Below are 24,722 nucleotides of genomic sequence, written 5' to 3'. Positions count from 1 at the left end.
GACTAGTTTATCCTTTTCCTGACACATGTAAAACATAGATGTTTTGTATCTGTACAGAGCAGGTGGTGAAAAAATGTGTAATTACACAGTGCCTAAACATTTGGAATAGATACCATTTACAATAAAACGCTATTCTTGTTCAATGCAATGGTAAGCTATTTTCTTAGGTAAGATGGAACAGAATGCACCATTCACTGCACACACTGCTTTTGTGTTTTCTTGACCATGAAACATACGTAGCAATCCTTTCTCTCTCACTGACTAATACTTGTGCATTGCTGATTCATAATGAGCTGTTTCAGTTCTATAGGGCAAAAAGCCTTAAGGTTTCCAGTACAAGAAAGATTGTAAAGCTTTCAAAGCCAAGCAATTGCTTAAGTTTGAATTTATATAATACTTCTATTTCTAAGTAGTTAGTTTTAAACAAGAATATATGCTGCTCACTGCCCCCACCATCTTTTATGTGACCGATGCATTCATTTTTAGAAGTATGAATTAACTGCATTTTGAGTTTGGCAAGTAGACTTTTCAACTTATAGTGAAAAAAACATGTTTTTCCTGCAGCCAAACAGAATGGTATGGGTTTTATTACTGGAAAGGAAGGGGACAGCTTTTGTTCTAAAAATAAACAGGCTAACTGTTGTGAGGAGTGCATTTGTTTAAGTAAAGTGTTAAAAATGAAAAGACTCCTATGTGTGTGAAATACATTTCCAGAGAGTGCAGATTTGTGTAATTGCCATAGGAATCAATCTTTGAGGAGAGGTCGCTATAACAGTAAATCACAGTGTCTGTGTTTACCCAGCTTATTTGCTCTTCATTCTTGGCCATACTTTAATTCCTATGATGGCCTATGCTGGTCTTACTCTGAAGGTTCATGGATTGGTTCATGTACAAGGTGTGCATTATCGCCACTGCTGCAAGAAGTTTTTTTCTGTTCTTCAAGTCTCTTCTGGGCTTCACAGGGAAATGTGGATTGTATTGAGCTATTGACCTTTGTATAGCAAAGCTGTTATTTAAATAAAACCTAACAAAACAGTTACCATGAAAGTTTGCAAAACATTTTCATAGAGATGGAGGGAAGACAACTTTACTGTTTGGCCTCTACTCAGGGATCAGCCTTTAGGTAAGTATGTTATGCACACCTGTACTATAATTTTCATTACAGAGTCACTGCAACAGTAAATTATAACAAGCGGGTACATTCCCAAACAGTTTTTACAAACCCTTGGTTGGTAGGCAGTTAAAGTGTTCCCTCTAACACAGCTGTGCCCAATCCTATTCTACATGTGTACCATGCTTACAAACGGTAATGCTTTGTGAAGGTGTGAACAGTAGTCCTTGTGACAGATTGTAAGATAGCTTGTGCAAAAGTATTTCTGAAATATGCTGCTAATGTTCTTATTCCCGAAGGGAAAGTGATCTTATTGGAATATATGATTAAACATAAAATCAACACTCATATAAACTATTCCCATTGAAAAAACATAGCAAGCATTGTACCTAATTGTCTATATCAATACAAAAAATAACTGTTGCAAGAGGCAAGACCTCCCCCCTGCAACCATACCCCATAATCTCTAAATATACAAGCTGGGAGAATGCACAAATGCACGACCTTGCAGATAAGGAGACCCCTGCACTCCAACATGCATGCATCCATCATTTACAATCCATTTTTTTCATTTTTGTATATGGAGGGGGTGACTTCAACAGTGACCCTGATGCGCCTATCACTAAATATATTAAATCCATTACCAGAAATCCTTGGGGATAATGAGAACATTCTTTACTCTCACTGTCCTGTGATATCATTTTATTAAATAGCCCTTTGTTGACAAAACATGAAAGTCAATGAAACTGGTTTGACAATTATTATTTTGTTGGGAACCAAAGAAGTAGAAAAACGAAAAAAAAACAGGAAACCACATGAACTCCACAGAGGTCTCAAGCCAAACGTCTCAATACCAAATGCAAAAAATAAATTTATTCCCATCACAGGTTAAGCACTTTCTTCCCCTAGTAGGGACTTCATCAGAACAATTTTAAAAACCAAACCCAACCCTTTTATGTGTTGAACAAACCCTTACATCACAGCAATTATCTAATTAATGACATTAATTTACTATTAAAAGTCAGAACTTAAATACACATTTAAAATTACATTGTAAAATTCCAACTACATAAATATAACACAGTTACTTCATATCTTATATATTATAAATAATAGCAATAATATGTCATTGCCAAAGGCAAACTATCCTAAAATATGCTTAAGTTTTAACAGATAGGCAATATTGATACAATCATTTAGTCCAGGATACTGTGTGGCATTAAGCCTCGACTGCCACCTCAGTTCACTGATATCTAAATCCACATCCAATACCCTACCCTGAGGGTCCTTAATTATTTGCTGCCAGACCATAAACTTAAAATTATGGTCCTCATATTCTTGGATATGTCTGGCCAATGCATTCGATCTTTTATTATGCCTTACATCTTTTAGATGTTCACTAATCCTGTCTTTAAAACGCCTGCAAGTTTTTCCAACATAAAAGGTGGGACATTCCAAACATTTAGCTAAATATATAACATTCCTACTGTTACAGTTGAAATGCCCCATCACATAAATTCTTCTACCAATTAAACTGATCACCAGTCTCTAATATGTTCTTACAACAAGCTCCCATGCCACATTTAAAATTTCCATACTTCCTATGTTTATTCACATTATTATTGTTACTCCACATTTCTAACATGTTTTTGAAAGACCTGTGCTATTGGGGGTCCTACCCACTTTTTGTGACACCTGTTGATCAAAAGACAGTATGTCCCAATTGTGCTGAATTATATTCACCACCCCTTCTGAATCAAGATTGAAGGTGGTAACAAAAATTGGCCCCATTTTGTTATTAATATTATTCTCGTTAATGAGAGTTGAAGTGGAAGGACACACTACCACTTGATTTTCCCTTCTTAGAATAGGCTTATATATTCCATTAATTCTCTTCTTAATGACTTCTTCACTTACTGCATTCGATAAGGTCAAAGGGCACCCTCTGTGTTCAAACATCTACACTATAAAAACTACTTCATCCAAAAAGTTTTGGTCCCTATTTACCATCCTGGCAGCTCTCACTAATTGTCTTTTTATGATGGATCTTTTTTGATGGTAAGGGTGCCAACTGTTAAAATCTAAATATGAATTGGAAAAAGTGGGCTTTTGCTAGATTCTAGATATTAGGCTTTCATTTTCCATATCTATTTTCAAATGAACATCCAAATACATAATTTCTTTCCTACTGTAACTATAAGTGAATTTTAAAAAATCAACTGTTTGATTAATATACTCCCAGAATTTACTCAAATTTTCTTCTGTACCTCTCCAAACCAGAAAAAATATAATCCAAAAACCTGGTAAAATATGTTGCTGAAACTGACTCTCAAAAACATATTGTTGTTCCCAGAAGGACATTACATAGTTCACAAAGACGGGGGCACAAGCTGCCCCCATTGCAACACCTCTAATCTGCTTACAGTAATGTCCTTCAAAAAATACGTAATTATTTTTTAATACTAATTCCATCAGTGCCACATATTTATTTAGCTGATCTTCCTCATATGTTCCAGTTTTTATTAATTGAACTTCTAGCCAATTTAAACCCAGATCTTGTGGGATCACAGAAAATAAATTGCATATATCAATTGTGACCAACAAAATATCAGGACTAATAATTATTTGGTTAATTTTTCCTAAAAAATCCCAGGAATCTTTACAAATATATGAGAAGGCTACTAAACCTTTTCGCAGTTCCATATCCAAAAGCTTACTAATGAAACACGTCTTGGACCTCTTACCATCCACAATTGGCCTAAAACTCGGATTTTCCAGCCCTTTGTGGATCTTAGGTATACTAAAAATATTAGATATCATAGGGTAATAATTTTTCATGTAATTATATTCCCTTTCATCTATTTGCCCCTGGTATACCATATCTTCTAATGCTAGATCCACTGTTTGATACATGATGTTAATTTCATTCAAAGAGCTTTCAACATAAGCACCATCAATAATTGTCATGCACATACCATTTGAGTAGTCACCTCTATCCATCACTACAATACCACTGCCGTTATCAGGCTTCATGACATGAATATCTTTATTCTGTACAATTTCACATAATAAACCATACTCAGTGTTACTTAAATTAATAAATCCTTTAGTTTTGATAGTATTAAACATCTGTCTTATTTCTCTCTCACAGTTTTCTTCAAAAACCCCAACAAGATGGTTAACAGGGGGGAAGAAGGTGCTTAACCGGTGATGTGAATACATTTTATTTTTACATTTGGTTTTGAGACATTTGGCTTGACCTGTGTAGAGTTCGTGCGGTTTCCTGTTTTTTTATTATTTTGTTGGAACAGGGATCAGCGATCAACAAGGAAGCCCTCTTACTGCATGTTATAAAAGTTACTGGGAAAAGGTAGTACAACGAGCTAACCAGTTGGCGGTCTGCTTATTGAATCATAGTTCTTGTAATTTCTTGCTTTACTGTTATTCCCAAAGACTGGTAGAAAGTAAATGTGTCTTCTATGTGCTATGTCAACAATTGCCTTGTTTTTGCCATTATTAAATAAAGGTTAGAGGAAAATAGTTATGTTTTTTCTTAAGAAATTTGCAAATACTGGATCTGAACATTTGGTAAATACTCAGGAAGCTGTAGATAGTCCAAATCAGGGAGGTGAAAAAAACAATGCTGAGTTATCTGGAATCTGAGGTACTTTTTTAATTTTTCCAAGTTTTTTTTGGTTTCTATTACCATGATGGGAGTGGACCCCATTCCTAAGTCAAAGTACAATTAAAGTTCATGAAATTAATATTGTTTCAATCCTTGATTTCTACTTTCTGTGAGAGTGTCTCAATGGAATGGGAAGGTAAACATCTTCCAGATATAAGGTTGACATTATAAGAGTCTTCAGAGTCATCACACTGAATTACTATGTTTATAAGCTTGCTCCAATTTGATAATTCTACAACTGGCATTGATGTTGGAACTTTGAACAGTCTGGAATAAAAAATATCTGTGAATGGAAAGTACCTTAATTTTTTGGTTTCTTTATTAGCAACAGATCTATCACCTGTACATTTGCTGTACTTGTGTGAGTCTGTGGAATAAGCTATATTTATGGTATATGAACAAATTGCTTTGCATAACTTTGCTACATTGTTTGTAAAACCCATCTGTCTGCTGCTTTTTCTGGACATGCAGAAAGCTGATTTTGAAAGATGCTTTAGATGTTTATTATGGAAGCGGAACAGGTGAAGGGGAGGTAGCAATCATTTTGAAGGTCTCTGGTTGTGTTTACCTTTTCCTTTTGAATTTCAACTTAAATTGACTTGCTTTTTCATAAACTGCTTTTCTTGATGAAAGTGCTGAAGAAGAGTTCCTTACCGTTAAAATTATTTCATGTCTGTAATATAAAGCTTGATATTAAGCAGTAGGATGTACATGCATGTCTTTTAATTAATATATTGTTTTATCTTTAATGTACAAATCAGGAAAAATTTAATCTTTTTGCTGTTCAAAGAAGAAATCATGTCACTGGTGAATTACATAATTTGGCCATGATATCCTCAATGTAAGACTCTACTCTGAACCATCCATTGCTACTCCTAACCTGGCAGCCCTTGAAGACGTTTCTATAGCATCATGCGCACCTAACAATCTATTCTGTTTGTAACATTATTACTCAAACAGACTATGCATTTTATAGATCTACTCTAAAAACTTCACTTTGAGCCAAGTATATGGCACAGAAGGATGAAACCCTGACTGTGAAGTAGGTGACATGGGTCTGATTAGTGACAGGGGCACTACAGGAGCTAGTGGGGGAGAAAAGGAGTAATGACAAGGCTGTTAATGTCTGCTCACCAGTCTAAGGGGATGGGCACACACACACACCAAGATACACACACCACATTACATTTCCTCGTGGAAACCAGAAAACACATGGAGGTGTCTGTTGTGAGTGGCTGGGGACTTTGAGGATTGTATAATTCATGAAGAAGATAACACCTTTCTCACTGGCCCATTGTATGCATGGAGATACATCACAGAACTGTAAAAAACACACACTTGCCGCACATCCTCTGCACAGACAATGGTACCACTCCTGGCATGCTCCCTCTAGAAGAACAAATGCACTGTAGGACTCTTGCTCTGGACAGAATGAATGTGCCAGTAGAGCAGCTTGGTGGCAGGGTGTATGGTCAGAGGGTAACTGGAATCAAGACAGAAATAAAAGAAAATGAGGCCTCAATACAAAAATGTTTAGTGCTGTGGCAACTAAGGTACTAGATGTTCATTTTTATGATGTCTAAGGTATACAGTAGTACAATTACTGAGCATCACTGCCTCAGAGACCTTGGTTCTCCAGTTTTGTTCTTAGTTGTGGTGCTCTCTGTGCAGAGTCTGGTCATCCTCTCGGTGGTTGCATTTTCCATTTTTTTTTTTTTGGCCTGGTGCTTTACTTTCTTTTCACATCCCAAAGTTGCACCATATTTGAATTAGCAATTCTGTAATTTGACTGCAGATAATGGTGTGTGTGTGTGTGTGTGTGTGTGTGTGTGTGTGTGTGTGTGTGTGTGTGTGTGTGTGTGACCTACAATGGGTTAATGACACTTCCAAGATTAGTTTCTCTGCGTTGTGGCTATTCACTGCTGAGATAGCCTGTGGGAAGTCACTTGAATGAACCGAGAACTCCTTAGCAAATGCTAACGATGCAGGATAGACATCTTTCCCACTCTGTTTAGATATTAACAAAGATACAATAGCAGGATATTTTTCTTACATGAATTGTGAAAGTCCTGTCTAGTGGAAACCTCTATGTTCCATCTTTCTTTTTGCAGGTGGAAATGTGAATCTGCATATTGACTATTTGCTTTAAAATCATCTTGGAAAGTGCAATAAAGTGATGATACTATTCACTATGAATCTGGGAGCCTCATCATTGCTGTATGTCTTATCAAGATAATATGAATTCCCTAAAGGCTGACTGAAAAATACTTCTGTAAAATTTAAAGAATCCATAAAGTATCCTCTGGTGGACCATGAAGACTGAGAGAAAGAAGAAACCTTATCAGAATACTAAAAAGCATAAAAAAATCTGCATCATATATATTTCCTCTAAAGTAGATGAGTCAGGAGGAGAAATTGTATTTTTGGTGTCTTTAACCTGGTTCACACCAATTTCTTCTGTCTGTGAAGGTACCAGCAGAGATCCTTGCTTCATCACTGTGCTTTTCTTCACTATACTTGAACTGAAGGAAGGTTATGGTTAAGCTGGGGAAAATGACATGTAACCATGGTGCTCTTAGCTTGGTTAAAAACTTCTGAAGAGCTAGGTTTATCCACCATTTTGATCTCTGGTTCCAATAAGATCAATGAGGATACCAATGTATGTCTCAGTAAAGATGACATGGTTGAAGAGGAGAATTTTGGAACTCTGGTTAACAATTTCATTGTCCTCTTTTGGGGTATTATTTGAATATTAGTGGTCTTCTCTGAATTATAGATGGAGCTATAGGAGTTGCATGCTTTTCATGTCTATTGTTGTTTTTTTTTGATAAGAGTCACTTTTTACTGTCTTAAGCATATTACCCATTATCTCGTTTGTTATCAAAACTCCTTGGCACCCATTCCTTAAAAGGTGTTGAAAACACTGTTACTGATGGCAATGAAAGGGGCTTTCATCTACCACAGTCAATGTTTAAGGTTTCATTAAAGATCTCCCCAGAAGAACTGTTGATGAATGTGAGCCACTATCCATAAAAATTACTCCAGCACTCATGTGGGAAGTAAATCACTGAGAGTAGTGAGAACTGAAAAAGGCTTCTAGCAATGCTTGCTATAAACAAGTGTCTTGTGCACAAACCAAACCTCCACAAAACACTTATGAGAAAACACTGTAGGCCTTCATAGTGGCATGAGCACAGCTGATGAAAATCTGGCTGGGAAAGATGAGCATATAAAGTGGGTAAACCTAAATGTTATAATTTAATCTTATACTGCCTCTTCTTGAAGAAGACTTATGCTGTATAGGCTTGATGTGGCATCGGAGATGGCAGGCTCCTATAAAAAAATTGTCCCACTACTAGAGGATATACCCAGATAACTGATTACTACTTAGGGGCTTCTTAATATGGGCTTAGTATCTGTTGCATTATTTACACCCATACATTGCTGATTTTACTTAATTACTGCAGGTAAGTAGCATATGTCTGACAGGGTAACCTGAGCATCCAATATAGGTAAGTAGTGATGCACAGGTTGTGGGATATTATAACAATAACCAACGAGTGGGTGTGGTATATTGAAGATTTACCCACTATTGGTATGGTTTGATCACATGGACGAAGCCCGAGTGATTAAACAAAGGCAACTATGGGAATAGCTTCCATATATCACACTCAGGAGTCAGTTATTGCTATTAAACAATGACATTATTTAAGAAAGAAATTACTTATTTTTCTTAAATAATGTCTTTATATAATAGCGCATCTGTGTTCTTCCACGTTGTTTCTGTTTTCTGCTGCTTTGTAATGTACTATGCTTGCATATGGCATTTACATTTCCATGCTTGCACAATATATCAGTGCTTTGGAAAGCAAGAAACACAAAAAGGGAGATTTTCATATATTCTTTTTTTTTTTTTTTTAAAAAGACTGTGAAATTTGGACAGTTTAGACATATGAGAAAGACAAGGCAAAATACGAAGGAAAATCAGGTATGTTTCTTTAGTTTTGCATAACATACCTGATTTTCCTTGTATTTTCTCTGCCCTCCATACATATCTCTCTACCTCTTAGCTCAAGAAAACTGCAAAGCCTTAGCATATATTAATAGAAGAAAGTCCGAGTGATTGGACTTTTTTCTATTGGTATATGCTCAATGTACAATAGGCATGCTGGTTGGGCTGACCAATGTGTGTACGTTTTTGAATGTTAACAAGCTATCATTGTATAATATGGTTTTACCCATGTCTCATGTAGTATATTACAAAATGCAAGAGAGTGATTTAAGCATGTATTGCACAGGTTATATCCCCAATAATTCATATAATTTTTTTACTTTACTGTGATTAGACCATTGACCCATGTGTAATTTCAGTTTAAAATTTGCCACTAAATATGGTCATCTAAATTAAGTTCAAGATTGTCTTTACCAATATGCAATTTAAGGTGATTTGCACATTATTTGGACAATTTTTTTACAATGACTATTGTTTACCTGAATAAAACCTATACAGCCATTCAATAGGGTACTTGTAATGGTGCATTTTCAGTCATTCGGTATTCCACATAGATTCCTCATATATCTTCATTTATCTGCCACCATACAAAGGTATGAGCAAGGGGTCTCTCAGAGACTTTATTTATGTGCCTCATTAACAGTATCTGACACTTTAATTCTTTGCTGCTAAGAGATGAAAGAATTACCTTCCCTGAGCCACACAAAAGACCACTGAGATACATGCAATCAGTCTTTTCTAGCTGCAGCTACAAGAATACCTCTTAACATCTTAGCGCAAGAAATATAGGACAAAGCCCAAAATAATATGGGCACAAAGGCACAAAAATAGGGACACATTTTAAATACTGCTCTTATAAACTTAGAAAGTTGTTAAACTAACAGGATTTATGTCAGCATGCATTTTCTGAAGGATATCAGGTCTGAAACTCAAATGTATGTCATTATTTAGTGACAACAATCCTCAGTGATTTGCCAGTAAAACACAAGTTTTACAAGGTACATACCAACAATATGAGGCAAAAATTTGGACATTCTGGGAAAATTTGGACAGTTGACAGGTATGGCTGCAGGTACAGACAGCCATCTTTGGGCTGCCTTTTTAGAATAGTCTCATATACCTTGGACAGCACTGGATAATTTCAGGCCTTCCTTGAGATAAACGCATTTGTCAGTGACAACTGTTTTGTAGCTGTGGCATAACAAGCATTGTTGGATCAATGGCACTTAGCTCTTATAGGTTCATAAGTCCACTGGTGTGTACTAGGCTAATGGCCCTGGGGCCTTTACAAGCTTAGCCCATAGAAGTGCCCTGCCATTGTGTCACCCGTCATTAGTTCCCAGTGCCTCTATCAAGCAGAGCCACTGGAGTGATCCTTGGGGTGAACTTTCTATTTCCTATCCACTCCTCAAGATTTCGCTTGAAGAGGGCTAGTGAAGTGCTCTGCTCGACATGTATGGGAAGTCTATTCCAGAGCATGGGTAGTCTCTGGGTTATGAAACTGTCCCTCCAGTATGTTCTGTTGATTGTGGTAATGAGGTTGAGGTCTCTGGAGCATGTGGTGAGGAGGGATTGGGATTTCTTTAGATGTAGTATTTCTAACAGAGTTGAGTCAGACATGGCTTTGTAAGTCAAGCAGAGATCACCTCTTCAAAGGTTAATAGGTAGGTACTAGACTATTGGCCCTAGGGCCTATATAAACCTAGCCAAAAAGGTACCCTGGCTTTTGCCACCCAAGAAAATTATTTTCCTGTGCCCCTCTTGAGCAGAACCACAGAAGTGATCCCCGGGGTGAATTTCCTATCTCCCATCCAACCATCAAGATTTTTCTTGAAGAGTGCTAATGAGGAGCTTTGTTTGATATAGATAGGTAGTTTGTTCCAGAGTATGGGAAATCTCTAGGACAAGAATCTATCCCTTCAGCATGTTCTGTTTATTGTGGTGACAAGGTTTAGGTCCCTAAAGCATGTAGCTCAGAGGGATTGGGATTTCTTTAAGTGGAGCATGTCCAACAGCTCTTGGTTTGATATAGCTTTGTATGTTAGGTAGAGATTGGCTCTAAGTAGGCATTATGCGATGGAGTAAAGCTGGAGTTTTTTGAGACGGTCTGCGTAGGGCATCTGCTTGAGGCCGGTAATCCTCTTTGTGAGGTATTTCTGCGGCCTTTCCAGATGTTGTCGATGACTTGTGAGGTACATACCAAAAGGGGCGCTGTATTCTATAATGGGTCTAATGAGTGATGAGTAGAGGGGAAAAATGACCTCTTTTTTCCTGGATGAGAAACCTTTTGTGATGGTGTGCCACGTAGGAAGGATTTCCTGACTACTGTGGCGATGTGATTATCAAAGGAGAGACTACTGTACACCTGTGTCCCAAGGTCTCTTATCACACTTTCGGTGTTAAGTAGACTACCGACTATGTGGTAGTTCATGGGTATAGAGTTTTTGCCAAAAGGGATGACAATGCACTTTTTAGCATTGAGCTTGAGGCCATATCTTTGACACCAGGCATCTGTCTCAGTGAGGCCCTTTTGTAGGATGTCCACATCATTAGGAGTTTTGATTATGGCTCCTAGTTTGCAGTCATCTGCGAACTTCATTAGCCAAAGACCTTCTGTGTTATCCTGTACTTCAGAGAAGTAGATACCAAACAGGAGAGGATGCAGGACTGAATCCTGTGGTACTCCACTTGTCACTGGTCTGAAGTTGGATGTGGAGCCTGCTTTCACAGTGTGGGTTCTGTCAGTGAGCCAGTTGGCAGCCCATCTTGTGACATAGGGATTTATACCTAGTTTAGTGAGTTTATCTATAATTCCAGAGTGGGGGATGGTGTTGAAAGCCTTGGCGAGATCTAGATAGGCTGTGAGAACCATCTTACCCTCATCTACGGCTTTGGTGACCGCTTCAAAGAAGTCTATCAGGTTTAAGAGACATGATCTGCCTTTTACAAATCCGAACTGGGTGGGGTCCAGAGTTTGGAGATTACCAGTGTCATTGTTTATAAGTTTCATGATGATACATTCAATAGCCTTGCATACTTCTGACTTCAAATACAGTAAATATGACAGTCAGTTGGCATTGCAATGCTGCTTTGTATAGCTAAGCAAGCTTCTTATGAGAAATCTCACATAGGGTTTTATGTAAATCATTATGTATAAATCACTCAGTATATAACCAGTACATCATCTCTTGTTATAGGAAAAAGTGCCTTTTACTGGCTTTATAAATGACTTGAATAAATCACACTACACCACTTACCCTGCATATCTTTCTTACAGTCTATAAAAACTGTTTTCAGAGTTTTCAGCTATGACTTCTGCTGTTTCACTTTGTTCCCATAAGAGGTCTTCATTGTCATTCATACAATGCACATACAACCATCTTACATTTTTAACTAGTCTGATGTTTTTCACATTGTCTGATTTGTCATTTTATTTTTATTTTATTTTCTCCCACCATCCTATAACCCTGAAATGTTGCTGTATACATCAGCTAGAATAGTTATTCCTGAGTTAAATGGTATCTTCATCGTCAAAACCCTACTTCATGAGTGGATGGGAGCTCACAAATTCACAAAAACTAAAAGGCCAGCACACATTTGTCAGCACAAATATCTTTAATCAATAAAGGAACAAACCCCAAATGGGGATAGAATAAGCATACCGGTTTTGGCTAAAAAGCCTTCTTCAGTGCAATATTCACAATGACTCATACTCTCTCCTTAAATAACCACCATACAATGCTTAATGTTAATTACAGATGTTCATTAAGTCCTGGAGAAAAAGTGCTCCTAGTAAAATAATCCATTTCCTCTCTTTTCTTTTTAACATGTTATGCCAACCTGTCGTGCCCATGCTTTTGGACATAATTCTGTCTATGATGATGAATCTAAATCTAGCTGTGGGGTCCTTGATTTTATGTTTATAAAGAGCGTTTGACTGACAGCCACATTTAATATCACTAAGGTGTTCAGTAATACAAAATTTTAATGGACGAGAAGTTTGACCTACATGAAAAGCAGGACATGTGCACAAAAGCAAAAAAATAACCCAATCAGATTTAGGTCTTGCTTTGGTTTCCTGAGAGGCCATTTCATGTCTTTCAGATGAGATGTTAAAACCAAGATACTGTTATGGAAAGTTATTAAGCCTCATGTTTATTCTTCACAAAGTGGATATTTACTTGTAGTTTCTTCACAAATGAGTCAAATAAAATGCTTATAATATATTTATGACAAAAGCAAAATGAGAACTAGATGCATGATTATGCAAGATATAGTTTCACATAAGCAGTAGCTTTACATTTCAAGTGTCTTACAATTGTATTCTCTCTGTTTATACTGACAGATGGTTGAAGGCAAAGTAAGTGCTGAAAGAATTAAGGGATATTATGTTTAAAAGTGTCAGGTATCCATAACAATCAGATTAATGGGCAGTACATTCTAGCCTTCTCAGGATGGGGATGAGTCTTTGCAAGTATATCTGTGAGATAGTGTGTACTGGTACCAAATGTTACAAAGGTGCAGGCCAAAATATCTTAAGCACAGGTGGTCTACATTTTAAAAAGGCATATTTGTCAAGTGTTCACGTGACGCTCTAAGCGGGGATCATGAGGACATAAAATATTTTTAAAAATGTATTATTTGTTAAAAGCTATGTAATCTCAGATTTCTGCATGTATGAAATTGATAAGAAAAGGTATAAAAATTAAAGATTTTCTTTATTCTTGGACACTGATTTGAAAATTTAAGTAGGCATTCTCCCAGTGCTGATTACGGAATAAACAAGTACTTTGCACACCTTGAAGTGTTATTCTTGACTCAAGACTAAAAGACAAAAACTCTTTATTTATTTCTGAACTTTAACATTTGGTGCTGTGACTTGGATTCTGGACTTTGGTATTGCTGCAGGGCAGTGTGGAATAAATTACAATGGCCCAGCAGAGAAAGTTCTTCTGTGAATTCCATGCTATTTTGTATGGAATAGTCAGCAATTCAGATACTTAACTATTCAGGCTATGCAAGCATGCTAGCCTAAAATTGGGGAAAATGGATTTGTGGAAAAAATAATTTTCTGTCTTTGACAATTGTACTTAAAAAAGTAGAATGAGTGAATAACTGTTTTGTTGAATGACTGAATTTGCTTGTTAGGTATATGTAAAGTAATAATGAGAGGACCCCACAGGAAATAAAGAAAAGTTTATTAATGTGCATGTACATACAACAAAAGAAAAAAATAACACAAGAGGGCACCTTGTGTCAAGGGCAGTACCTCAAGACTAGAAGGTAAGAGGCGTGAGATATGTTTTTTGTTGTTTAATGTATGAGTGAAAAGAAAGAAAGAGAGAGAGATAAACAGGTTAAAGTTAAATCAAGTTCATGAGCCTATAGCATGCTGGCACATAGGTGTTATGTGGATAAATCAAGTTTATGAGCCTATAGCATGCTGGGACATAGGTAGATATGTGTGTGTGTGTGTGTGTGTGTGTGTGTGTGTGTGTGTGTGTGTGTGTGTGTGTGTGTGTGTGTGCGCGCGCGCGCGCGTGCATGTGTGTGTGTGTGTGTGTGTGTGTGTAAATCAAGTTCATGAGCCTATAGCATGCTGGGATATACTTGTGTGTATGGATAAACCAAATTCATAAGCCTAGAGCATGTTGGGACAAGGTGTAAAAGTACCCTCAGAGAGTCTGAAAGAGTGGTCATTTCTGGACACAGTACCCATCCATCCCATTATCCCAATCACAGTGCTGGAGATGTAAATTTTGAGCTTGTGACAGGATGAAAGCAATGGGGTGCTGTGGGAAAAGGCTGATCAAAAAATAGAAGTTATGTTCTTACCATAACGTTCCATGTTAGTTGTCTTCTTCTCGCCTTCTTCTTGCTGGATGGGTTCAAGGCCGACCTCGGCTCCGACTCGGCCACTCTAAAAGCTTGAGAGTTGGTTCCACCGGCTCGAGGCTCCCCTTATATCCCACAATGCTAGGCGAGAGTTACCTCAGATCTCGTTTGTAAGCTAACCCCAGCTTATAATAGTAACAGAATAACTCTAAACAGAGTCCACCTCTAACAACAGGAAGAAAGAAGGGTGACCTACATCCTGAACCAGGAAATATGCACAACAGCATATGCCTAAGAAAGAGGTGGTAGAAAGAGAGGTCACAATCACAACTCCTCTAGGTCTGTCCAGGCCAGGGGGAAGGAGGGTGGGACACAAGAAGAAGGCGAGAAGAAGACAACTAACATGGAACGTTATGGTAAGAACATAACTTCTATATGTTAAGTTGTCTATCTCGCCTTCATTCTTGCTGGATGGGACCGCCCCTAGCACCTTGTCCCGGTGGCCTAACGGAACAGACTCCTGAGAACAGTGGAACCAAAGTTAGCTCTATGCCTAGAAGCTAAGTCCAACTTATAATGAGAAATGAAAGTGTGAGGAGTAGCCCAAGTAGCCGCTGCACAAATGGTGTCAATAGGCAGTCTGTCTTGGAAGGCTAAAGAAGTAGCCAAAGCTCTGGTGGAATGGGCCTTAGGTTTATTAGGCAGTTTTGGTGTCTAATTTCATATACAAGGGAAATCAAAGATGTTAGCCATCTGGATAATGATACCTTTGAAACTGAAAGTCCCTTTCTGCTTTCCGCATAGGAGACAAACAGCTGATCAGATTTTCTGAATTGTTTTGTTCTATCCAAGTAGTACCTCAATTGACGATGAACATCCAGGCAGTGTAATTTTTGTTCAGACCTATTGGAATATTCTGGAAAAAAGACAGGGAGGTCAATGCTTTGATTTAGATTTGACGTCGAGACCACCTTAGGCAAAAAGGACGGGTTAGTTCGTAAGGATACTCTGTCCTTATGAAACAATAGATAAGGAGGTCGACAGCTGAGTGCTTGAAGCTCTGAAACTCTTCTAGCTGTAGTAATAGCTACCAGAAAAAGAGTCTTCCATGATAGCAATTTTAAAGAACAGGAGACTGCAGGTTCGAAAGGGGGAAGAATCAAAGAAGCAAGTACTAAATTTAGGTCCCAAGGAGAAGGAGGATTTCTTATAGGAGGTCTGAGAAGAAAAACTCCTTTCAAAAAGGCTTTGCAAAGCTTGTGGGACATTAAGGCAGATTCAGAAATACCCACATGAAAGTTAGAAATAGCTGCCAATTGAACTTTAAGAGTAGAGGAGATGAACCTGCATGGAAGAGTTCAGCTAGAAATTCAAGGACTAATTGGATGGAAGCAGTGAAAGGATCTATGTCCTTTCCTTGAGCCCAATATGTGAAGCGTTTCCACTTACTCAAATAAATCTTCCGAGTGGAAGATTTATGGGAAGCTATCAAAATATCTCGAACGGAGTGAGATAATTGAGGAAGCCTGGCTAAGGTTGGAACTGGAGGAACCAAGCAGTGAGGTTCAGAGAGGGGAGGGAGCGATGAAACTGACCCGACTGATGGATCAAAAGATCTGAAACTAGGTCCAGATTCCACGGTCGCTCCAAAAGAAATCGATGTAGAAAGGGGAACCACACCTGTCGAGGCCAGTAAGGAGCAATGAGGATCAATGAGGCCTTCTGAGTGATAGCTTTCTGTATCACTTGAGAGATTAGTGGGAAGGGAGGAAATGCATACAGAAGTCCCCGGGGCCAAACTTGGACTAGAGCGTCTCTGCTGGGTTGGCCTGGTAAAGGGAATAGAGTGAAATATTCTCTGCACTTGCTGTTTTGGGGAGTAGCAAAAAGATCGCAGCAAGGCTGACCCCACTTGAGGAAAATTTCTCTCACAACAGAGTCTTTCAGAGACCACTCGTGAGGCATGAGGATAGCTCTGCTCAACTTGTCCGCAATTTGATTGGACTTCCCGGGGATGTGCGTTGCTATCAGAAACCGCTGAGAAGAAATCGCCCATTGCCACACTCTGATTGCTTCTCGACACAGGGGGTATGACCTGGTTCCGCCTTGTTTGTTGATGTACCACACTACAGACATATTGTCTGTCTGGATTGCAATCGTTCCCAAGGGAAGAGAGTCTTGAAGGGCTTGCAACGCTAAAAGCACTGCTCTCATCTCCAGAACATTTATGTGCAAGTGGCATTCGTTTGGTTGCCATGTGCCCTGGACCGTCCTGCCCTGATAATGCCCCCCCCACCCGATCAGGGAGGCATCCGTTGTCAGAGTAGCAACCGGAGGTGGAACAAAGGGTCTTCCCAACAAGAGCTGAGGGGAAGACATCCACCACATGAGATGATTTTTGCACGCTTGCGTGATCATAATGGTGTGAGACATTGGAAGTTGCTGGTATGACCATTGAGTAAAGAGCATCCATTGAAGGATCCGCATGTGAAATCTGGCTAATGGAAGCAGAGGTATGGCCGCCATAATTCCCAACACTTTCAGAACTAACCTGGCTTTGATTCTGTTGTTGTTGAAAAGGAGTGAGACCAGTTTGTGAATGTCTGTTATTCTCTGATGTGTTAGTCTCGCAGACATGTCTACTGTGTCTAGATTTGCGCCTATGAAAGTAATAGCACGACAAGGCGACAAAACAGACTTTTCGCAATTTATTGAAATGCCTAACTTTTGACAAATGCGAAAAGTGTAATCCCTGGCCATCAGAAGGAGATGCTTGGTGGGAGCTGTGAGGAGCCAGTCGTCCAAATATGGAAACACCTGGAATCCTTGTCGTCTCAGGTGAGAAGCTACCACTGCCATGCATTTGGTAAACACCCGGGGGGCAGTGGTGAGACCAAAGGGCAGGGCCCTGAACTGAAAATGACTGGTTCCCAGCCTGAAGCGGAGGAATCTTCTGGAGCGTCTGTTCATTTTTATGTGATAGTACGCATCCTGAAGGTCTATAGAGCACATACAGTTTCCTTTGCCCAAAAGGGGAAGGATGGATTGCAGCGTGACCATCCGAAATCTTGTTTTCTTGACTGATCTGTTCAAGATACTGAGATCCAAAATTGGTCTCCAGTCCCCTGTTTTCTTTGGAACTAAAAAGAACCTTGAGTAGATTCCGGATCCTTGCTGGTCTGCTGGAACTGGCTGAATTGCTCTTTTTGCAAGCAGTTTTGAAATCTCCAAAACCGCTAGATCCCTTTGAGCGGTGGAACATCTGGAAGGGATTTTTTTGATTGGTTTGGAATGCGAAGAAAGGGGATAGAATAGCCTTCGGAAATGATGGACTGTACCCATTTGTCTTGAGTCAGGGATAGCCAGGCTTCTGGGTACAGTGACAATCTTCCCCCGACTGCCTCCGAAGGTGGGCAGTCGGGCAACACCTCAGGGATGCTGAAAGGGCTTGTCAGAGAAGGCTTCCCGATTGCCCTGGTTCTGCGGACCCCCCCTGCCCCTAGGGCGACGTCTACCATTGTTATTCCCGCCTCTGCCTCTGGCGGGGAAACGACTCTGTGCGTCAGGTGAAGTCCCTTGAGATTGTTTACGGAACCACATCTTTCCACCTTTCTGGCCTTTGGGGTAAGGCCTAGAAGGAGTAGAAAAACGGACTCCGACGGCAGAAAGGGTCTTGCCATCAGTTTCGCACCTAGTCAAGGTTTCTTTCACTTGAGGACCAAAGAGAGATGATCCATCAAACGGGGAGTTAGTGAAAGACGTCTTGAAGGGGTCCAAAATTGCATAGCCGCATCCAGGCATGCCTACGTAAGGCCACACCTGTCCCTGCGGCTCTACTCGCTCCATCAGCCGCGTAAGAAAGAAGGCGCATGGAGGAGTTGGTTATGGAGTTAAGGGTAGCCAGCTGCGTGTTCATCTTATCTTGAAAACCCGCAGCTGTAGAGTCCTTTAACATTTCACTCGCTTCCTTGATCAAGTCCCTTTGAAGACGAGTAAAATGGCATAGGTAGTTCAGCTTAACGCATGGTAAATGTCGCTGACGAGAACATCCGCTTCCGCACCTGTCCATGGACCTAGATTCCTTGTTAGGTGGATGGACAGGTACTGAAGGATCAGCTAGCTCCTTCTTAGTGGCAGCAGCTACCACCATAGCATCCACAGAAACTCCTTTTGTTAAGAACTGTTTGTCTGCTGGTGCGTTATGAACTTGGAGGGTCTCCTGGGAGTGGGGTCCACTGAATCAGGAGCCGTCCATGCCTTCTTAGCAACCACCTGCATGAGGGGGTCAAAGGGGGACACCCAGGAGGTGGAAGGGCGAGAGCCAAACGCCTCAAGATACACAGATTCATCCTCCGAAGGGTTGAGGGCTGGCCAATTTCCCCTCTGCTTCAGGATCTCTAGAATGTCTGCAAATGAGACATCTTCAGAAGGGGAACGGGGAACCCTCAGAATCATCTAAATCTGTGTCAGGCGTGATGGACTCAGGTGAGTCAATGTGTTTCCTCTTACACTTCCTCTTCCGAGGGGCTCTTCTGCCAAATCAGGAGAGGCCTCGAAGAGGATGAAATCCCACAGGGGTTCCTGAGGAGCTGGCTCTCTGCGGTCCGGGATGAGGGAGTGAGTCGACTTGACCTGAGGCACCGTAGAGGGAGGGGCGGACGGAGCCGACTGTGGAGTAGAGCCAGGCTCTAACACACTCCGCATGACCTCGAATGCACCCCTGTCAGGCAAAGCCAGAGGTCCCCGCTCCGAGAAGCTAAGAACCTCCCTCGGCACCGACAGTGATGGCTCCGAGGCCGATGTCAGAGCCGAACTCACCAGCGCCGAAGCACCGAGAGGGAGAGGGGGGTCGGACAAGGGTCCGATGCCACTCACCCCCTTGGAGCCGACGAGGGAAGTCCGGCGCCGAGATTCTTCCAAGGAAGAAATCGAAGCCGACGACGGAGCCGAAGACAATTGTATCGGCTCCGACGCTATCACAGTCTCGGTTCCGACGCGACCCGGCTCCGAGCTCAAGAGAGTCGAAGGAGGAATATATTGATGGACCGGGGCAGGCATCAACTGATGAGTTGGGCTCTGAAGCATCTGGGCCAGTGCCTCGGACTTAAGAAGTCGACTCACTACCCTCTGAAGGTCATGATCCGACAGCCTCGATGACCTAGAGGAGTGAGATCTTTGGCTCCGTTCAGACAGCAGGGGAGATCCTGGAGCCGAATGAACGGAGCCAAGGGATGGTGACCTGGACCTCTTCCTAGTTGTCGGCTCCGAAGGTCTGGTCGGAGCCGACACGGGAATTTCTAATACCTCGGCTCCAGCTGGAGCCGAGGGAACCACAGAAACTGTGGACTGAGACTCATCGGCTCCAGCCGGAGCCGATGTAGACAGAGGTTTAGAAACCTTAGGTCTCGGCTCAGTTGTCGGAGCCGAAGACCTAGATGCCTTAGAGGGCTTCCTGTAGATACAGAAAGGGAATCCTCTGGCTTGAGTAAGCCCCTTAAAATTAACTTATTTTTTTCTTTCCTGCAGGACCCTGGGGCTGAAGCCATGGCACACAGCACAGGAGTCCTGCAGGTGCAAAGGTCCCAGACAGTAGACACAAGAAGTGTGAGCGACTGTCAGAGACATTTTCTGACAGCACGCATCACACTTCTTGAATCCGGAGACCTTTGCTTCTTTAGACATATCTAAAGGTGTAATCACACACACAGTCACAAACACACTAATTACACCCTGTCTAGTTTAAATTATAATAAACCACTAACTAGGTTTTTTTAAATAAGAAAAATAACACACACACTCCACTAGGGAAAGAAAAAAGGCCTGTAGGCCCAAGGGAAGAACTTAAAGTTCTTGAGGGAAAAAAACAGGAATTTTTAAGAAAGGGGATAAGAATTCCTCTAAACTAAGGGAAATAAGTAAAAATATTAAAATTAAAGGGGTTTTAATAGACTAACTTCACAAGAAAAGTCACTTACTAAGAACCGGTAGAAAACCAACACCTCGATAGCTGTAGCGGCAAACGAGATCTGAGGTAACTCTCGCCTAGCATTGTGGGATATAAGGGGAGCCTCGAGCCGGTGGAACCAACTCTCGAGCTTTTAGAGTGGCCGAGTCGGAGCCGAGGTCGGCTCCGAACCCATCCAGCAAGAATGAAGGCGAGATAGACAACTTAACATCCTTTCCTTTGTCATTGGACCACAACAAAATCCCTACCCTTTCCTCCTTGAATGGCGTGTGAACTGATGTAGTCATTTTTATTTTCTGAATTACCAGAATCCAATATTTGCAAGGTAAGTCTTAACAGGAAAAACGGGAACAAAGTTGAGCAGGCAGGATCAAATGCCTGTAAAGGTAAAGTCTGCATACTTTATGTATCATAATTATGGAAAGGAAAGTTGTAAGTATTTGAATTAGTGGTTTCAGTTTACTAAAAATTGCTCTGGTAAAGTATTTCCATTAAATGGAACTTATGATAAAAATAAATTAGAAAATTTGAAGGATATTTTGGAAGAAAATAAAAGCAAGATAACTGGAGATCAATGGGCTGTATTTTATTCTTGGCATACTAAAGCTCTAAAAAGGAAGATCAGTATTAAGGGGTTTACAGGATGCGAATACAAAGTTGTTACAACAAGTGAAAGAGGCTAAGAAGGTAGTACAGACCAGTAAAAATGGATCCCTTTATTCTGCCTTGGCAGGTTTGGAAGAAAATGGGAATGGCCAAAAAGCAGAGACTTCAGAAGAGGACAATAATCCTCCAGTAGCTACTGCATCCCCACTCCCATATTTACTGGTACTGGAGGCTCCTGTACAAAATTCTTCTGTCTCTCAGACCCCTGCATTTCAGACAACTGTGCGGTGGACACCAGGTCAGTGTGGTACTATTATATCTTAACCAAGTTCCCCTGTTAAACCCTTATCTTCAGAGCAGGTATCTGCAGTTGAGGAGGTTTCTTCTTCTTCTTCTTCTTCTTCTCCTTCATATTTCTAAGAAGCCTCTACCTCTCCAACAGAAGCGCTAGCGTAGTTTGCTCCTACACTTTTCTAAAGATCCCAGTTTCAGTTGTTTTATCTCTGTTACTATATTAATTACTTCTAATATAGTTGGTTTAGATTTTGATTTCCATTTTCTAGTAATTGTTTTTTGCCAGCCACCATAATTAGACACAGCAAGGCCTTACTCTGTCTATGCAATTCCTATTCTGTATCATAGCTGAGAAAAATCATCTCCGTTGTCACACCAATCCACCCACCCAGCATCTCCGACAGTGCATCCTGCAGGAAATCCAGTCCAACAATGCAACACACTCCCAGAAAATATGTTCCCAAGTGCCTCTTTCTTCCCCATCACACATCCAACATTTGCTGTCTACCTGAAGAAAAATTCTTTGAAGTCTACTCGGGGTATAAAAATATCGTAAACATTTCCAAGAAAAATCCTAAATCTTCCAAATTTTGTTGCATATTTGGATATGTACATGTTTCCTCATATTGTTTCCTTGTGAATTGCTTATCCAATCTATCTTTCCAATCTTTTCTAACCTCCCCTGATTGATTCTTGTAGTTATCATGCAATATTTATATCTTACCTAGTGATCTTAATCTTTTACTCTTTTCCTTATTAATACTTAAACCTATTATCTTTAATACTCAAGTAAGATTTCTAATAGCTACTTTCAACCATTCTTCATTTTTCATAATTAATGTCATATCATCCGGAAAAAAAAAAACATTGCTGGCACTTAAATTCATTTTACCGTGCAATACTCAGTTGCCTTCAAAGTTAACTTTATTTTGTTAACCACTCTGTTCATAATTAATGCAAATAAGATGCTACTTGATAGAAATCCCTGTTTTATATCAATTCTTATTTCTATTTCTACACTTAACCAACCATTTAGAATTAATCTCACTCCCTTCTTACTGTATACTGAAACAAATATATTAATTATTTTCTTACTTACGTTATATTCTTTTAAACTCTCCCACAACGTTTCATGTTGTACTTTATCAAATGCTTTGCTCACATCTCCTGTTAAGATTCCAAGTTCTGCATTTCTATTTATTACATAATCTACTACTTCCTTTATTATTATCAAAAGTTCCTGATTCCCTTTTCCTTTAATCCCAAACATTGTATCATTCAATAACATATTTACCTACTTTCTATTCTTCTATTATTTTTATAAATATCTTATAATCTACATTATTCAACACTATTGGTCTCCAATTTTAATATCTATTTCTACACCTTTTTTCCATATGAATGTCATTGCTGCCGTGCATATTCTTTCATCTTTAATTCCTTTCTCTAATCATTCACTTAATACCTTTAGAAAATATTATTACCATTCTAACATATCTTTGTACATTTAATATTCAATTCCATCCAATCCTGTAGCTGATTCTACATTTACTGTTTTCAAAACATTTAATAGTTCTTCCACTGATATCTTTTTTCTATTACTTTGTTATCTGCTTTAGTTAATTTTATTTGTGTCATCTATTAGTTTTACATTCTGAAAATTTATTCATAATATGTTATTTTATGACAAACAATATTTCATTCTGTGTATGTACCCACTTTCCTTTTTCATTCTTTAAATATCTTATTACTCTTCTATTTTGTTTTACAATTTACTTTAATAAGGTGCCACTTCCTCTTTCTTTCCTTGTAAAAAATATAATTTTTTAAATAATATTTTTCAATTTTTTTCTTGATTCATTTCATATAGCGTTTTCTTTTTCCACAACTCTTTCTCTATTACTTATAAGTTTAAATACTTAATAACTCATATCATTATAATTATACTTATCCTGTGATCTTTTTACATATTGCCATTCTAAAATCACTTTCTTATATTTTTCTTTCAAACTTACCCACCAACTTGCCCAGTGCTTATAAAATATTCTCATATCTATATTATCTCTCCATACATGTATAATCATTTTTTTACTTGTTGATTTAATTCCTTTTTATTTATTCTTTTAATGCCTCTGCCTATTTTTATGTATCCTTCTTTTTCTTGTATCTCTGTCCATATTGCTACATGGTCTGAAAACCCTGCTATTTTTATTCCTTTATCTATTATTTTTAAACTTTCTGAACTCATAAAATATTCAATTTCTGTTCTCAGGTTACTTCTTGTATATGTCCAATGTTTATTGTCCCACAAATATAACTTTCCACTTTTTATTATCTCCAAAATTGCCTTCATATATGCCCCTTCTCTTCTCCTTTGTCTTAAGTTACAATTAAAATCTCCCATGGTACTATTTGCATATTAATACTAACATAATTAAGAATCTTACTAAACATTATCTCCCTTTGTTTCTGTAAAACACACACATATATTGCAATAATTACATATAGTTGGTCCTTCCATCTTACTTCTAATATTGTCATTCTCCCTAATATCACTAATGTATAATCCAAAATTTCTATTGATTTTTTTAATTAAAATTGTTATACCTGAACATTTATTTTCTCCTGCATTCCATGTAACTTTGCCTTCCCATAATTCATTCACTTGTCTCTTCTCTCCTTCTGTTACCATTCTTGTATCTAATAATAGTATTATAATAACCATATCAAGTGACCCACACCATTCTAATGAACCTAACCTTCTTTTATCATTCTTTACACTATTTACATTTATGGCTAAGATTTTCACTTCATAAAACAAATATTTATTATTTTCATCCTCTTCCTTTCGTATTCTCTCCCAAACTTATTTTTTTTAATTTATGTTTTCTATCCTTAACTCAATGGAGTTTCTTTTGCTTTTAACCATTACCCACTTTGCCTCCTCCTCCTCACCTGAATTACTAATCTCCTCTTCCTTTTCTTCAACTCACCGTTCATGTCCATCATTTATTCTTTTCACTTTAGCCTTTGCCTTTACAATTATATCTTCCTTTTTCATATCTTCTTGTTCAATTACTGTATTATGCGCTATTGCATTTTCTTTCACTTGGTGTCCTTTCTCTTTCCCTGTTTCCTTTCCATTTGCATCACAATCCATCCATGAATGCCCCATTTGTTCACATTTTATACATTTTTGTTCACATCTTTTTGC

General features: G+C 39.0%; 1 protein-coding gene across 1 annotated transcript in view; it reads right to left on the bottom strand.

Moving 5' to 3' along the window:
- RYR3 (ryanodine receptor 3) overlaps positions 1 to 24,722 on the bottom strand; it is a 3,250,282-nt gene that overhangs the window by 83,374 nt on the left and 3,142,186 nt on the right. The window lies entirely within an intron of this gene.

The sequence above is a fragment of the Protopterus annectens genome, chromosome 6.part0 (genome assembly GCF_019279795.1).
Source record: "Protopterus annectens isolate FY-2018-M chromosome 6.part0, PAN1.0, whole genome shotgun sequence".
Taxonomy (NCBI): domain Eukaryota; kingdom Metazoa; phylum Chordata; order Ceratodontiformes; family Protopteridae; genus Protopterus; species Protopterus annectens.
Note: the sequence above shows the minus strand (reverse complement) of the source record. Positions and strands in the feature narration are given on the sequence as shown.